The sequence below is a fragment of the Mytilus californianus genome, unplaced genomic scaffold, assembly GCF_021869535.1.
Source record: "Mytilus californianus isolate M0D057914Y unplaced genomic scaffold, xbMytCali1.0.p SCAF_3, whole genome shotgun sequence".
NCBI classification, from domain to species: domain Eukaryota; kingdom Metazoa; phylum Mollusca; class Bivalvia; order Mytilida; family Mytilidae; genus Mytilus; species Mytilus californianus.
The window spans coordinates 41,241,404-41,254,403 of NW_026262679.1; the positions used below are offsets into that span (position 1 = coordinate 41,241,404).

General features: G+C 32.8%; 2 long non-coding RNA genes across 2 annotated transcripts; one reads left to right on the forward strand and one right to left on the reverse strand.

Annotated features, from left to right (window-relative positions):
• On the reverse strand, nt 1–6,458 carry LOC127734593 (uncharacterized). The gene is made up of 3 exons (XR_007997667.1): nt 6,025–6,458; nt 1,993–2,078; nt 1–627 (listed from the first exon to the last, which is right to left on the reverse strand). It is a non-coding gene; the product is annotated as an uncharacterized LOC127734593 (long non-coding RNA).
• Nucleotides 6,459–9,927: 3,469 nt separating this feature from the next.
• Nucleotides 9,928–11,030, forward strand: LOC127734595 (uncharacterized). Its single transcript, XR_007997669.1, has 2 exons — nt 9,928–10,578; nt 10,989–11,030. It is a non-coding gene; the product is annotated as an uncharacterized LOC127734595 (long non-coding RNA).
• The last annotated feature ends 1,970 nt before the right edge of the window (nt 11,031–13,000 follow it).

Here is a 13,000-nt window from a genome sequence, read left to right on the forward strand (position 1 = left end):
TTAATAGTTTACTCTTTTAATGAGGTAAAGTTTTCTTTGTTATAGTTCCATGTGCAAACAATTTGAATCTTATACCTTTGTGGTGTTCATAATATTACGTTTATATTTGCAAATTTATAAAATAAACACTTTTCCTGTTAATTTTTAGTTTTCTTGTTTCAGCTTGCTATGTACAATTATTCAGTCCACTACATAAGAGTCAAGTAAATAAATTATTTCATCCACTAGAATAATCCTACAATTCTTAGACAAAACATTTTTGCAATCTGTTCTTCAAAAATCCTCCTCCGTACATCTTTATTGGATGGAGCGATTTAAATGAGTGGACAAAGCAAGTTCATTTGGACAACAAATTACTAATATATTTTTTCATTCCTCCCTTCTTTCAATTGATAATTACGTTGTTGCATTTACATGATTTAGTTCTTGTGCATCTATGATCATGATAATATGACTCCTTTTTGTTTATAGTCATTATGTTGAAATTTCCTCTTTCTTATGTAGGAAAAAATCACATTCCATTTCAAATTAATAAAAAAGTCACACTATATAGAAAAATATCAACTTTAAGTTTTCTGTTCAGTATTGACCTGTTGAATGATGATCATGAAAACCAAGATGTCTGACCTACAAATACACAAAACTCAAAAATTATAAATGAAGAGAAATACAGCAATAAAATGGCTACTTTATCATGTTTATGTACATTTTGATAAAACTTTCATTTGAATATTTAAAATTGTAAGTACTCTTATTTCAGTGCTTTGTGTCTATGGTTTTCATATTAGTTGTTTTTGTGCCTTGTTGCAGTCTTTTGAGTTAAGCCAATTGCAACAAATGTTTACAGTTTGTTCAAAGGTTGTGCTGTTATTAAAACCACTGTCCTAGGTTAGGGGTGGGATGGGTGCTCACAAAATGTTTATTTTATTAGTTGATATTTGCTATGAATTAGCTGTCAGTAACTGTGAGTACTAATAGATCTGTATGTTGAGTCTTTTTTGTTACAGGGAAAGAATAAATGTCCAGCCACATCCGGTCTGTGTTTTTGGTAGCTGTTTTTCTGCTTTGTTGCATTCTAATGAGTTAATAAAATTGAGAATGAAAACGGGAATGTATAAAAATAACCTGACCCAAGAGCAGAAAAAAGCCCTTTTCAACTGATTTTATAGTTTTTATATTGAACTGACACTTACACCACTGTCCTTAATTAGAGGGGGATTTGGTGCCAGCAAACATGTTAAACCATGCCACATTTTGTAAGTGTCTGTCCCAAGTCAGGGGTCTATTATTCAGTGGTTGTCAATTGTTGCTATATATCATATTTGTTTTTTGTTTATTGTTTTGTGCAAAAATCAGGCACTTAGCTTTCGCCTTTGTGGTGTATCCCCGAAGCATGTTTAGTATGGATAGACATTATGCCCTTTTTAAATGACCATGCCCTTTTTGAGTTGTTTTACATTTGTTTTTTGAATTTCATGGCCTTTTATAGATTACTATGCAGTATAGGGTTTGCTTATTGTCGAAGGCTGTACAGTGAACTAATTTTGTTAAATTTCATGTCATTTGATCCTTATTGGAGAAAAGTCTCATTGGCAATCATACCGCTTCTTATTTTCATATCAACCCTGCCATATTTTGCCTGTCCGAAATCAGGAGCCTGTACATAGTTCAGTGGTTGATGTTGGTTCACGTCCGTCATATTTGTTTTTTCATAACTTGTTCATTTTTATGAATTAGTCTGGTATATTTGAAGTTTGAATTGATGTTTTGTTCCAAATTTTGTTTGTGGTGTCTTTTATAGATGACTATATCATGTATAGGTTATGGGTTTTCTCATTATTTACAGGTCATCATTGGCCTCTAATAAGTAATTGCATTGCTTTCATCCACTTAATTGAACTCTGGTGGATAGTTTTCTCATTTACCATACCACATCTTATTTTCATAATTATCATTATTCAAGGGCAATAACTTTTATAGAAGTGGACTTACCATTTAGGCTTTGTTGACGTCTGAAATCTATTTTTGTTGATAATCTCTTTTGTTTATAGTTTCCCTTTATCTTTAATGTTCTTGCCCTACACATAAAAGGGTAAACATTATCATTTAATGACAATAACTACTATTACATAATTAGTAGGCAACTGACAATTTTGGATCATTTGTATATCTTGTCATGCTCATCATTTTTTTTTTTTAATATTATCAATATTCTATGAAAATAAGGTCACAGTAATATTAACCTTGGCAGACAGACAACTTCTTATTTTTATATGACACCTTGCAGTCATTCCATACACTTACAAGTAGACATATGCTTATAATATCTGATAAAAAGAAAAAACCAAGAAAACTTAGCATTGACCAAAGAACCATAAAATACGGTCATGGTTATATAAATCTGCCAGACAGACATGCACACCTTACAATCGTTACATCCGCCAAATATAATTTACCTGTTGCTTAAAGCATATGATAAACTGACAAAACAATGCAAACTTTTCATTGACCAATGAACCATGAAAATGAGGTCAAGGTCATATAAAACATGCCAGACAGACATTTGCATCTTACAATCATTCCATTCACCAAATATAGGGGCCTTATTGCTTACAGTATCCGAAAAATAGACCAAACCACAAAAACTAAACATTGTCCAATGTACTATGAAAATAAAGTCAAGGTAAGACGAAACTTATCAGTCTATCATATCATGATATGCACCTTACTATCATTCCATACACCAAATATAGTTGACCTATTGCTAATTTGAAAATAAGAAAATAGAAAAACTGACCAAAAAACAAAAAAATAACATTGAGCAATGAACCATAAAAATGAGGTCAAGGTCGAATAAAACATGCCAGACTAACATGTACATCCTTAAAAATTTTCATACACCAAATATACTTGACATGTTGCATACAGTATTAGAATAAAATGCTCCGCTGGGTGCAGCTTGATACGACCGCAGAGTTAGAACCCTGAACAGTTGGGGCAAGTATGGACACAACATTCAAGCTTGATACAGCTCTGAATTTGGATTGCGATTAAATATTTGACACAGCATAGGTTTCTGACACAGAATGAATGTGGTCCAAGAACTTAAATTTTTTTAATTTACCTATTATGGTCCAATATCCAAAATCTAAATACATACACGGTTAGATTCAGCATATCAAAGAACCCCAAGAATTAATTTTTTGTTAAAATCAAACTAAGTTTAATTTTGAACCCTTTGGACCTTAATGTCATGAATGTAGACCAATTTGAAAACGGGACCAAAAATTAAGAATCTAAATACACGGTTAAATTCAGCATATCAAAGAAGCCCAATATTTCAATTTTTGATGAAATCAAATCATATCATTATTATTTGCTTTTATACATAAATAAAAAATAACCAACTTAAAATGGAAAATTTTAAAGAAATAAAATAGGAAAAAAAAATCCCCCCCCCCATTTTTTTAATCCCCTTATGATTCATCACCCCCAAACTCAATCCCAGCCTTCCCTTTGTAGTATGGTACCTTGCAGTACAATTTCAGAAAGATCCATACACTTGAACACAAGTTATTGTCTGGAAACTAGAAAAATGCTTGTTCTTTTGCCCCTTTTTGGCCCCAAATTCCTAAACGTTTAGGGCAATTACCCCCAAACTCAAACCCAGCTTTCCCTTTGAGATATGGAACCTTGTAGTACAATTTCATAAAGATTCATACACTTACACATAAGTTATTGTCCTGAAACTAGAAAAAGGCTTGTTTTTTGCCCCTTTTTGGCCCCTAATTCCTAATATTTTAAGGCAATTACCCCCAAAATCAATCCCAGCCTTCCCTTTGTGGTATGATACCTTGCAGTACAATTTCAGAGAGATCCATATACTTGAACACAAGTTATTGTCTGGAAACTAGAAAAATGCTTATTTTTAGCCCCTTTTTGGCCCCTTATTCCTAAACCTTTTGGGAAATTACCCCCAAACTCAATTCCAGCTTTCCCTTTGTGATATGGAACCTTGTAGTACAATTTCAGAAAGATCCATACACTTACACACAAGTAATTGTCATGAAACTAGAAAAATGCTTGTTTTTTGCCCCTTTTTTGGCCCCTAATTCCTAAAATTTTGAGGCAATTACCCCCAAAATCAATCCCAGCATTCCCTTTGTGATATGGAACCTTGTGGTACAATGTCAGAGAGATCCATACACTAACACACAAGTTATTGTCTGGAAGTTACAAAAATGCTTATTTTTGGCCCCTTTTTGGCCCCTAATTCCTTAACTGTTGGTACCATAACTCCAAAAATCATTCCGAACCTTCCTTTTGTGGTATTGAACCTTATGGTAAAATTTCATATAGATCCATTCACTTAAACTAAAGTTATTGTGCGAAAACCAATGTGTCTTCGGACGAAGACGCCAATGTCATACCAATATACAACCGCAAAAATTTTTTGCGGCCGTATAAAAACTGGACATTTTTACCTAGGAATAGTGATGTCTTGGACTAGGAAAATTAGTCTGGGGACATAAATTACTGACATCAGACTAAATATACTAGTAAATTCTGTATCCATGGACTTTTTATACTAGTTATATTTGTCTGACCAGACAATTTTTACAAGGACTAATTTATCTCTTACACTAGTTCTCAGAGAGACATGTCACCTTACCTTGACACATAATTCTGACTCTGAACAAACCAGTATTTGCTCTTACTCCTTAATAATACTGCGTGCTTAGGGGAGAAGCAGCAAATACCAACTTTAAAGTCTTTGGTTTTACCCTGTTGGGTTCAAAATAAACAACCTTCTGCACTTGAGGTTAACATGCTACCACGAGACCAGGCAGTATAATATAAGGAGTTTACCCAAGATTTAAAGTTTCCAAGTTTTTGCAAAAACTGGATCAAAATCATCATTGAAAAGCAATAACTTTTTAATAAAATTTACAAATGTAAGTTTCTCTTTAAATATTACAGTTTTAGAGATAAAAAGGCAAATTCAAGAAATATGAAGAAAAAAAAAAGGTAAAAATCTGTATTTAAGGCAACAACTCCTATGAGTCAGCTGCCAGTTTTGATGCCATTTAAAATGGACAGTAGATTTTATTTTTCAACATTCTGATCATTTCTACCCTTGTCAGATATCGTCTATCTATTTTGGCCTTTTGTAGCTTATTACGCAGTTTGGCTTTTTAGCCCATTGTTGAAATCTGTACTGTGACCTATATAGTTGTTAACTTCTGTCTTTAGTTTCTGTTGAAGAGCCTACGGTGACCTATATAGTTGTTAACTTCTACGTCTTTAGTTTCTGTTGAAGAGCCGTCACATTGGCAATGTCCAATGATACCATATTTGTATATGTTTTTGTCATGTAGGTGTAAGGGAGTTACCATTTGATTTTTATGGGGGGGGGGGGGGGGGTAGGATGAAAAATGTTGTCCTGCATTTTTTTTAAGTTGTAATCTCTGTCCTGCCTTTATATTTTTCACTCTATCATGTCTATTCGATCCTGCCTTTTTTTTTTATTAGTTTATCCTGACTTTTTTTTACATAAATTGTCATCCTGCCTTTTTTTTTTTGCCATGTTGCCCATCCTGCCTTTTTTTTTTTTACTCAAAACTCCTGTCCTGCTTTTTTTACAAATTTCATCCTAGCTCCCCCCCCCATAAAAATCAAATGGAAGCTCCATAAGGAGACAACCTTTTGATTTTCTGGTGGGATAAAAAGTGGAGACAGATTTTTCATCACCTGGCCTGGTTAGTTTTTCAGGGTTCGTAAGGATAGAAAATCCGGCAAATTGTAACAATTAAACCCCTGTTGTACGACCATATTTACCAAAAGATTAGTCCAAAAATTTATGACGTCTTGCAAGGCTATTTTAACTTTTTTTCTGGCCACATAATAGTCAAAGTTGTGACTGGGTGCGGAAATATGAAGATAGATAGATAGAAAAAAAATTAAAATAGTCTTGAAAGACGTCATAATTATTTTGACTACCTAAAGATGTAACCTAATTCTTACTTGTTTGGGGAAAAGGAGAATTAACCGAACCACTATTCAATCTAAATCAGTGAACTGAATTATTGTCTTTTGCAGTAGTCCGAGTCGACATCTGTAACTAATCATGCAAATTGATAGTCAACAGTATACCTTTTTCAAAATGTCAGCCTACGACAAAGAATCACTGGTGATAGGGGAGTGTAACCAATAAATTGATTCTAAATCAGATAAGATTTTCCCAGTAACGGAGAACCCCTTTCTTTGAGTGACTCTTGAGTGAATATAAATAGTGACGGGGGTCTCACAAATAAATATAAATCTGAATTACAGGAACATCGATAAGCAAAGTAAACTTACATATTAATCTCGAAGTTATTTACGTTAAAGACAGACTGTGCTCCTGAATTAATGTATTAACTTATACATTTGCGTATATTACTCGGGGGGGGGGGGGGGGGGGGCACTTCCTATATACAAGGTGATAGGACGTGCCGCTGGAATAGGTCACTTTTTCCAGCTTGAAAATATGGGAATAGGTGGGGAAAACTGTCAGAAATATATGATAAGGTCGATAAAGTTCCAATTACTTGTATATGTACTTGTATATGCAAAGCCCTGTCATTTTTTCACAGCCGAAAGTCTCGCCGTAAGTAAACATTACACACAGAATCTTAGCCTTAAATATTCCACTTTTCCAACACACCCCACGAAACCCAACCAATATGGGAAAAGGTTACAATTTTACCGACGCAATATATGAAAAGGTATACATTTTTAAGATCTAAATTATATGAAAAGGGTGGGGTAACAGAACCCAAGCGACACCCCTATCAATTAAGTATTGAAGTGCCCCCCTCCCCCTCCCCACCCCCCGATGTATTTTACTGCTACAATCACGCGACCGTTGCTGAGCAGAGAACCATATTTTCAAGCCAGGGTCAGTCTATACTAACAGTTAGTATAGAAAGTCCCTGTAAAAAGGCAGGCAAATCCTAACAGTACTGTAACTTAATGATACATGTATATCAAGTTACAGCACCTCACCCAGCACAGTTAGCACACTGCATGGTGTGTGTCAGTCTTATAATTAAAACTGTGTAGGTTCATATCGTTTGATTCAACGTTTTTTCGGATATTTTTAGGACCGTTGTCAACATGGTCAAATCCGACCTGCCACTTTGCAACCTGACCTGCAAAAATATAATTCGACTAAAAACAAAGCCAGTCAAAATTGCTTTTTGAGACTGGGCGACTGAAAAGTTTTAAAATGTGACCTTGTGACCCTACTTGGAATTCTCCATTCATCGGCGTGTGTCGGTGTGGCTAAAAAGGGGGCATTATTTTTTTTTCTTGGGACAAAAAATTGTTTCTATCTTTGTTAAAAAAAAATCAAGACCAATCATAAACTTTTTTTTCAAAACTCAGTGTCGTATTTTATTGTTTTCCCAACAATGTTTAATAAAAGCTTAAAATGTTTGTTTCACTTCCCTCCTGATTTTTTTTCTCAAGAAATTATAGAATCTGTAAATGAATATATGTCTGTAGTCACGGTCATGCATTTAGATAAGAAATTCCAGCATGCATCATCAAATAATTCATGTGTATTTGTGACATCAACAAAACTGAAACATTATATTATTTCCCAGTAATTATGTAAATCATTTTGATTTACAAGTATATATGTCTGGGACTTATGCATGTATATATCTCACAGGCACTTGTCTCAGAAAAAAAAAATCTATATACTTTAATTAAGGTATATAGGGGAAAAAATCTGAGACAAGTGCCTGTGATATATCTGTCAGTCCTAGAATAATAAATATAATAATTGTATCTTAATCTTTGGAAAAATCCAATTATTAAATTGTTAAATTCTTTTACTTCATAATTATGTCAAAGTATACTTTTTAAAGTTTTAAATTTTAAAGTTAAAATAAATATTCCGTTTTGATCTTAGGAAAAAAAATTTAAACTGTAATGACATGGTCAGTCAACGGATTTGTTGCATGGCTGATTACAGGTAATTAAAGCATGCAGTAATTTTCCAATACGACAGTGCGTGTACCCTGGGGTGTGTATAACGTTTTAGAAATACCATAGTTTTCTAGAGAACATCCTGTCGATGTGTAATACAGATTGATGACATTACACAAAATTTCTTTCGTTAAATATAGTTAAGTATCTGTGTCCATTCCCTGTTGCAACACTACAAATTTTTTCGAAGAAAAAAATGTTAAAATTTGAAGAAAAAAAAAATCATTTATATAAAATAAAGAAGAAAAAAAGTAGCAAATAAACTTATGTTATTTGCCTATCCTGCAGTAGACAAGAAATTGAGGATGAATACCATTTCTTCTCAGTCTGTCCATGCTATACATCATTGAGGGATACCTATATACAAAATATTAATAAAAATCTTAATTTCAATTTTATTAAATTGCAGTCACCTATAACACTGAGGCATATGACCGCACTTTTAAATAGCAGTCTGCCAGTCATTATAAATATCACCATAAAGTATATTAATGATTGTTTTTTATTGAGAACATCTGTATAACTTATGTTTCTAAAAATACATGAATATTGTTTTTACAAAAAGAAGTTTAATACATTTTTCATTTTGTATGTAATAATTGAAGCCATTTCGAAATATAAGAAATCTTCACATAGTCGGGAAATTTTCAATTCAAGTTATTTCATTTGAAAACGTTAAAAAATATAGATCTTACTCGATGTAAAATGTGGCGTCCTTGGATATCAAAACCCCGTTTAAATAGGGTTTGTCTACTTTCGTCTATTGTCGAACATTCTATAATCAAGGATTTGTACAAATCCTTGCTATAATATAATGAATCGCGTCGCCAATATCACCACAATTACATAAATTACAAATACAATCTTCTCCTAAATATTTCTAACAATTTCAATAGGAAATTTTGAGTCGAAACTGAAGTACCAAATCTACAAAAAGAATCACTATTTGTTTATAGTAGTAGGCGACGAAAACTAAACTGTTTATAATCTTTTTTTTTCTCCTAAATTAATTGAAACTCTTGAAATGATTTAACATTATCTATAGACAGCTTACAAATTCAAAACTTTTTAGAAGTATGTGAGTGTATAGTAATAATTTGTTCATTAACCCCCCTTTTTTCTTCTATAAAATTACATTGTAATCGATTTTATTTCCAAATTTGTGTTTGCTAGGATTGACACTTAGAACGTACAACATAAAGTAACAAGTAAAAAGTCACGATTCAGTTTTGGGATATTTTTTTCTTTGAATAAACTTAATTTTAAAAACGTTTCAGCATTTTTCTGAAATATCTTTAAAAGGAAACGGACTTGTAAACAAAATTTATTTTTGAATATTAATATTGAACAATGATTGTTAAGAAAACAATCTGCCAAAGTGGTTTGGTAATTAACTGGCTTCATGCTGTCAAAAATGTCTCCTTTTTATAAGTTTTTGATAAAAAAAAAAAAAACTATTTGAAGGCGAATTATTCATTTCCTCAACTAAATACATTTATCTATAAATAAAGTCAATTCGTCAAGAACTTTCTCTCATATATTTAAACAATTGTAAAATAATTAATTTAAACTTTTGTACTGCGACTTTCTGTCCGTTTACCAATACTTATTCCTTGTTAGGTTTTTTCATATCCATTTACGAATACTTATAATGTGATAATTTTCGGAAGCTTTTATCCTATTTTCATATCAAACAACCATGTTACCCGTAGAACGGAGTTAAGTACAAATTTAGGAATTTAGTACTTAAAATTTTCAACAACAAAATTTTATACTTTCATTTACCTGGATTTTGTTCTACGCTTCGAAGCCGCCACCCTGTATCAAACATAGCCAACACCTCGCATGGCGTATTTGTAGTACAGCTTGATTTTAACATTTATGTTAATAAATAGTATTTGTATATATTTGTTCATGCATTGACTTGTTGACTGACTCTGACAGAGTATACAGTATGACAGTACTTTGATTTTCTATTCACTTGGGTATTTACATCCTGGGTATTCTATTTCTTTATTCTGATTGGTTACTCTGTGAACTCCTTTGATATTGAGGCACTCTTTTCAAATTCTACACAGAGATATAGAACACTGACACTTTATTGTGATTTATAGATATTTATTCTTCTTATTCTGGAAACCATTCTTTATATTCAGGTCAGTTATATTCTTTACATTAGTATTTGATGCATGTATTTCTGTATTTTTATCTTGGTATAAAAGATATGAATGTGTTATGAAAATGTGTATGAAAGTCCACTTTGATTTCCATGAGTATGAAAGAGTTCATATTTTTACTTTAAGTTGGTATTTGCAAGACAGAAAGAATATTACAGTTATTATATTATTTTTCATATTTGGCTGTTATTAGATTTCAGCATAGAATATTGTCTTGCATTGAGTTTAACTATATTATTTACTAGTTTTGACATTTAGACTTATGAAGTCATATTTCTTTATATTCAGATTCCAGTATGTGAAGTATAAGAGTATACAGTAACTTTATAGAGGAGCACTGCTCAGCCCTTGTATTATATACACGGTAAGCTGTGTTCTGTGTTTACATGTTTATTTATTTACGTGTTGTCTATTTGTCTTTATGTGTTTTAATTAATGTGTGTCTTGTCTGTGTTTGTAATGTGTTATTGTTTAGTTTACGAATATCTCCGAATAGAATAGTGTATCAGAATTGATTACTTTAGATAATGATCGTTGACACAAGGTGTTATTGATATCTGTAGAATTGCATATTGAACAGTTACCGGAAATAGACTTTGGTATAGATGCTTATGATTTGTAGTAAAACATACTTTATTGAATATGGTATATTTCGAACTGAAGTTAACTACTTGGATAATTTATATTTTATTTTATTAATATGGAGATTATAATTAGAGTTATCGTTCTTTGAACGTATGTATTGTGTCTTATTGTGTGTTTTATATGTTACAGGGTGTTTATTTGAGATTACTATAATAAACCAATAGAACCTTACTCAGATGTTATTTACGCCCAACTTGATGAGTCTACAAATGAGTTCGATTGCATATTTGGAAACATCGATGAGAAAGAAACTATTATGTCCGAATTTTATAATGCCAAACAGAAAGAGGAGGAAGATGTTTCAACATGGAGTTGCCGACTTGAAGATATATTGAGTCAAGCAATATTAAATGGCAAAGTGAAAAAAACTGAATCTGACGAAATGCTTCATGATATGCTGTATAAAGGTTTAAGACCTGAATTAAAAGACAAAGCGCATTATGAAAAGGAGAAATATAAGACATTTGATGAATTTAGAGTGGTACTTCGAAAGATTGAAAGAGAACATATAGTGGATAACCCATCATTGAAAACCAACACTAAAAACATATGTAAGAAATCAACAAAAACTGAAGATGAGGAAACAGAACCTGATTTGAAAGCGCTTATACAGCAGATAAACACTAGATTAGAAAAGATAGAGAAAGGTGCTCCGATATATACAGGTGCTCCGGAGAACTCTAATGCTCAAGGATTCTTAGGTGCTCAGGGATACTCCGATACTTCGGGATACACAGGTGCTTCGGGATACACAGGTGCTCCGGGATTCAATAATCCATCGGGATATTCTGATGCTAGAGGTAGGCAACCGTATAGAGGAGGATATAGAGGCAATAATAGAGGATATAGAGGTTATAATAGAGGATTTCAACCAAGGTACAACAATCAGAACTTTAATCCAAATACTAATTACAACAAGGATACACCAATTATATGCAGGAGATGTAAGATGCCGAACCACATTGCAAGATTTTGCAGGGCAACACACGATAAAGATGGCAATCTGTTAAACCGGTATTAGCCTGTGATGCGAGGCCGATTACAGACTTCCACATCAAAGGCCCAACAACCGAAAAGAAAAACATAAATTTTACTTTGAAAAATATTCTACCACCTGGACTTTTAGGTACACCAACAGAATCAGAGGTAAGTATAGAAGATATCAACGTTAAGGCCCTTTTGGATACAGGATGAACCGTATATAATTTTATCGCAACCGAATTTAGAAATACCTGTTTTTAATGTTAAAAAGGAAAATGGAGAAGGAAGATTAAGAACACTCCATAGAAATCTACTTCTACCTATTGGCCATATTTCAGACAAAACCGTTAAAACTCCACCGAAACCGAAACCTAGATTAAAACCGATGAAATCACCACCGAAACCGAAATCAGTTATAGTTACAGACACTTCAGACTTAGCTAGTGAATCTTCATCAGAGGATGAATATTATTTTGTACCTGTTATGACAACAGATAGTGCTCCAACAAGTACTGAGGATACTGTTGCATTACAGGAAGTGGAAATTGAACAGGATACAACAGAATCAGTTGGGGACGCCCAATCTGATATTCAGGAAGTCAGAGATGATTCTGAATTAGGAAGCGCTTCTGGAATTGATGAATCTAGTCATGAATTATTGAACGCAGATGAAACCGTTCAATCTGATAATGATAGTGATACATTAGATGATTTGGTTCTTACTCCGATACCTCCACCTAGAAGGTCGCATCGTGCTAGGAGAGAACCAAAGTGGCTAAGGTCTGGAGATTTTGTTGTAAAAAGTGCAGTGATTTGTGATTGGAAAGCAAAAGCAGAATTTATGGCTTCTGCAATTAAAGATGGAACTCTATCTGGATTAGAAAAAGAAGCTGGGAAAGCTTTAATAGACATTATTTTGAAATCATCTTAGAAATTCAGTGAGATTATTCCATTCAGTGATTGAGATCTGTGTTTTATCTTTTATATGTTTGATAGTTAATTTCATGAATTGTTAGTAAGAAGTACTGAGAGTCAGAACTTCACATGTGTATTATATATTGTATTTTGTTAAAACTTGACTGCAATGACGGGGACGTCATTTCCCAATGCAGGGGAGTTTGTAGTACAGCTTGATTTTATCATTTATGTTAATAAATAGT